Below are 5,362 nucleotides of genomic sequence, written 5' to 3' on the forward strand. Positions count from 1 at the left end.
GTGCCCCAGAGTCCTTTGGTTTTTTCTGTTTGGAATGATAATTCCATTGGTATTGTTGAAATCGATCTCCTGAGCCTCCAGACGGCCCTATTTCAGAACCAGGCTGATTTTTGGACGAAGCCTGATCTACGGACTGGCCCACTATCTCCTGGGGAGTCCCGTGGGGCCTGCTCACCAGCCATTCCACCAGGGATGATGGGAGAATCCTTTGGTACCTAGTTCAGGGCATTTCTCCCCATCCCCAGGTTCACTGTGGCCGGTAGAAGCAGGGTATTGGATAACTCGAGTGCTCTCCGTGGCTCTGGTGCTCCAGAGCCGTTGGGTTTCCTGTGTTTGGAAACCTAATTCAATTGATATTGTTGAAGTCTCACTCATGAGCCTGCTGCTTGGCCCTCCTTGGGAAGGAGGCTGATTGCTGTCCCTGCCTGGTATGTGGGACGTTCCAGTACCCCCAGGGGAGTCCAGTGAGGCTTGCTCACAAGCCTTCCCACCGGGGATTTTGTGACAATTCTAGTGTTCCTACGTTCAGGATATGTCCCCCCGTGCCCCTGCTCACTGTGGCGTGTGAAACTAGTGTTTGGTGAAAGTTCGCGTGCTCCTTGGCTTTGGTGCTCCAGAGCCTTTTGTTCTTCCCTTTGGAATCCTAAATCCATGCCTATTGTTGAAGTCCCTCTCGTGAGCCTGATGCCGGCCCTCTTTAGAAGCAGGCTGATTCCTAGCCCCAGCCTCATTTGTGGGACATTCCAGTGCGTTCTGGGGAGTCCCGTTGGGCCTGCTGACCAGCCATCCCACCACGAATGATGTGAAAATGAACCTGTCCAGACAGTCAGGGCATATTTGCCCATCCCCGAGTTCACTGTGGCCGATGAAAACAGAGGTCTAGGATAGCTTGCGTAGTGTCCTTGGATTTAGTGCTTCAGACTCTTTTGCTTTCCTGTGTTTGGAATCCTAATTCCATTGATATTGTTGAAGTCTCTCTCATGAGCCCGCTCCTTGCCCTCTTGGTACTCAGGCGTTTCCCTGGCCCCAGCCTGATCTGTGGCCATTCTAGTGCCCCTAGGGAGTCCCGTGGGTCCTGCCGACGAGCCATCCCACCAGGGATGATGTAACAAGTCGAGTGTACCTACGTTCAGGGCATGTCTCCTTATCCTAGGTTCGCTGTGGCTGAAGAAACCAAGGTATAGGGAAAGCTCTCATGCTCTCCTTGGCTGTGGTGCTCAGGAATCCTTTGGTTTCTTCTCTTTGGAAAACTGATTCCGTTGATACTGTTGAAATCTCTCTCGTGAGCCTGCTGCAGGGCCCTCTTTCCGACGCAGGCTGAGTACTCACAATAGCCTGATCTGTGGGTCTTTCCGTGGCCTCCCTGGGAGGCCCATGTGTCCCGCTGACCAGCCACCAACCAGGGATGATGTGACAATTCTAGTGTGCCTACGTTCAGGGTATTACCCCCCATTCCACTGCTCGCTGTGGCCCGTGAAACCAGAGTTCTGGGAAAGCTCGCACGCTCTCCTTGGCTTGGGTGCCCCAGAGTCCTTTGGTTTCCTCTGTTTGGAATGATAATTCCATTGGTATTGTTGAAATCGATCTCCTGAGCCTCCTCCAGACAGGCCTTCTTTCCGAAGCAGGCTGATTCTTGGACGAAGCCTGATCTACGGGCCGGTCCATTGTCTCCTGGGGAGTCCCGTGGGGCCTGCTCACCAGCCATCCCACCACGGATGATGGGAGAATCCTTGGGATCCTAGTTCAGGGCATTTCTCCCTACCCCCAGGTTCACTGTGGCCAGTAGAAGCAGGGTATTGGATCACTCGATTGTTCTCCGTGGCTCTGGTGGTCCAGAGCCTTTGGGTTTCCTGTGTTTGGAAACCTAATTCAATTGATATTGTTGAAGTGTCACTCATGAGCCTGCTGCTTGGCCCTCTTTGGGAAGGAGGCTGATTGCTGTCCCTGCCTGGTATGTGGGATGTTCCAGTGCCCCCAGGGGAGTCCAGTGAGGCTTGCTCACAATACTTCCCACCGGGGATTTTGTGACAATTCTAGTGTATCTACGTTCAGGATATGTCCCCCCGTCCCCCTGCTCACCCTGGCCCCTTGAAACTGAGTTGGGTGAAAGCTCGCATGCTCCTTAGCAGTGGTGTCCAGAGCCTTTGTTTCTTCTGTTTAGAATCCTAAAACCATGCCTATTCTTGAAGTCCCTCTCGTGAGCCTGATGCGGGCCCGCTTTAGAAGCAGGCTGATTCCTTGCCCCAGCCTGATCTGTGGGACGTTCCAGTGCCTTCTGGGAAGTCCCGTGGGTCCTGCTGACCAGCCAACCCACCAGGGGTATAATGAGAATGAACTTGTCCGGACAGTCAGGGCATTTCTCTCCGTCGCCGAGTTCACTGTGGCCGATGAAAACAGAGGTCAAGGAAAGCTTGCGTGCTGTCCTTGGATTTGGTGCTTCAGACTCTTTTGCTTTCCTGTGTTTGGAATCCTAATTCCATTGATATTGTTGAAGTCTCTCTCATGAGCCCGCTCACTGCCCTCATCGTACTCAGGCTTTTCCCTGGCCCCAGCCTGATCTGTGGCCGTTCTAGTGCCCCTGTGAAATCCCGTGGGTCCTGCCGAACAGCCATCCCACCAGGGATGATGTAACAAGTCGAGTGTACCTACTTTCAGGGCATGTCTCCTCATTCCCAGGTTCGCTGTGGCTGAAGAAACCAAGGTATAGGGAAAGCTCGCCCGCTCCCCTTGGCTGTGGTTCTCAGGAGTCCTTTGGTTTCTTCTGTTTGGAAAACTCATTCCTTTGATATTGTTGAAATCTCTCTCGTGAGCCTGCTGCGGGGCCCTCTTTCCGAAGCAGGCTGAGTACTCACAACAGCCTGATCTGTGGGTCTTTCTGTGGCCTCCTTGGGAGGCCCATGTGTCCTGCTGACCAGCCACCAACCAGGGATGATGTGACAATTCTAGTGTACCTACGTTCAGGGTATTAACCCCCGTTCCCCTGCTCGCCGTGGCCCGTGAAACCAGAGTTCTGGGAAAGCCTGCACGCTCTCCCTGGCTTGGGTGCCCCAGAGTCCTTTGGTTTCCTCTGTTTGGAATGATAATTCCATTGGTATTGTTGAAATCGATCTCCTGAGCCTCCTGGTCCCTTCGTTCAGAACCTGGCTGATTCTTGGACGAAGCCTGATCTACGGGCCTGTCCATTGTCTCCGGGGGAGTCCCGTGGGTCCTGCTCACCAGCCATCCCACCAGGGATGATGGTAGAATACTTGGGTACCCAGTTCAGGGCATTTCTCCCTACCCCCAGGGTCACTGTGTCCCGTAGAAGCAGTGTATTGTGTATTGGATAACCCGAGTGTTCTCCATGGCTCTGTCGGTCCAGAGCCTTTGGGTTTCCTGTGTCTGGAAACCTAATTCAATTGATATTGTTGAAGTCTCACTCATGAGCCTGCTGCTGGGCCCTCGTTCAGAAGGAAGCTGATTGCTGTCCCTGCCTGGTATGTGGGTCGTTCTGGTGCGCCCAGGGGAGTCCAGTGGGGCCTGCTCACCAGCCTTCCCGCCAGGGATGATGTGACAATTCCAGTGTACCTACGTTCAGGGTATTTCCCCCCATCCCCCAGCTCGCTGTGGCCCGTGAAACAAGAGTTGGGTGAAAGCTCTCATGCTCTCCTTGGTTTTGGTGCTCCAGAGTCCTTTTGATCCTTCCATTTGGAATCCTAAATCCATGCCTATTGTTGAAAAGCCTCTCTTGAGCTGATGCCGGCCCTCTTGGGGAGCAGGCTGCTTACTAGCCCCAGCCTGATCTGTGGGACGTTCCAGTGCCTCCTGGGGAGTCCCGTGGGTCCTGCTGACCAGCCATCCCACCACGGATGATGTGAAAATGAACTTGTCCGTACAGTCAGGGCATTTCTCCCCATCCCCGAGTTCACTGTGGCCGATGAAAACAGAGGTCTAGGAAAGCTTGTGCGCTCTCCTTGGATTTGGTGCTTCAGATTCTTTTGCTTTTTTCTGTGGAAACCTAATTCCATTGATATTGTTGAAATCTCTCTCATGAGCCCGCTCCCTGTCGTCTTCGTACTCAGGCTTTTCCCTGGCCCCAGCCTGAACTGTGGCCCGTTCTAGTGCCCCTGGGAAGTCCCGTGGGTCCTGCCGACCAGCCATCCCACCAGGGATGATGTAAGAAGACGAGTGTACCTACGTTCAGGGCATGTCTCCTTATGCCTAGGTTCGCTGTGGCTGATGAAAGCAGAGTTCTGGGAAACCCCGCCTGGTCTCCTTGGCTTGGGTGCCCCAGAGTCCTTTGGTTTCTTCTGTTTGGAATGCTAATTCCGTTGATATTGTTGAAATCGGTCTCGTGAGCCTGCCTCGGGGCCCTCTTTCCGAAGCAGGCGGATTCTTGGATCAAGCCTGATCTGCGGGCCGGTTCTTTGCCTCCTGAGGATTCCTGTGGGTCCTACACTTGATCTTAGGCAAAAGGCTGATTATCAATAGTCCCTTGGGTCCTGCTGACCAGCCATCCAACCAGGAATGATGTGAGAATACCAGTGGACCTACGTTCAGGGCATTTTTCCCTGTCGTCCTGTTCCCTATGGTCAATGACACCAGGTTTCCGGGAGGGCTCGCATGCTCCCCTTGGCTTTGGTGCTCCAGAGTCCTTTGGTTCCTTCCCTTGGGAATCCTAATTCCATCGATATTGTTGAAGTCCGTCTCGGGAGCCTACTGCCTGGCCCTCTTTGAAAGCACACTGATTCCCGGCCACCGCATGATCTATCTGTCGTTCCATTGCTTCCTGGGGAGTCCCGTGGGGCCTCCTGACCAGCAATCCCACCAGGGAAGATGTAAGAGTACCTGTATACCGAAGTTCAGGATATGTCTCCTTATGCCCAGGTTCGCGGTGGCCGATGAAACCAGAGTTCTGGGGAAGCTCGCCTGCTCTCCTTGGCTTGGGTACCCCAGTGTCCTTTGTTTTCCTCTGTTAGGAATGCTAATTCCGTTGATATTGTTGAAATCTCTCTCGTGAGCCTCCTGAAGGGCCCTCATTCCGAACCTGGCTGATTCTTGAACCAAGCCTGATCTGTGGGCCGATTCATTGTTTCCTGGGGAATCCTATGGGGCTACACTTGCTCTTAGCCAAGAGGCCGATTAGCAATAGTCCCGTGGGTCCTGATGACCAGTCATCCAACCAGGAATGATGTGAGAATACCAGTGGACCTACGTTCAGGGCATTTCTCCCCATCCCCCTGTTCCCTGTGGCCGATGACACCAGGTTTCCGGGAGGGCTTGCAAGCTCCCCTTGGGTTTGGTGCTCCAGAGTCCTTTGGTTCCTTCCCTTGGGAATCCTTATTCCATTGATCCTGTTGAAGTCCGTCTCGGGAGCCTACTG

This window comes from Canis lupus, unplaced genomic scaffold, assembly GCF_011100685.1.
Source record: "Canis lupus familiaris isolate Mischka breed German Shepherd unplaced genomic scaffold, alternate assembly UU_Cfam_GSD_1.0 chrUn_S1586H1776, whole genome shotgun sequence".
Lineage (NCBI taxonomy): Eukaryota > Metazoa > Chordata > Mammalia > Carnivora > Canidae > Canis > Canis lupus.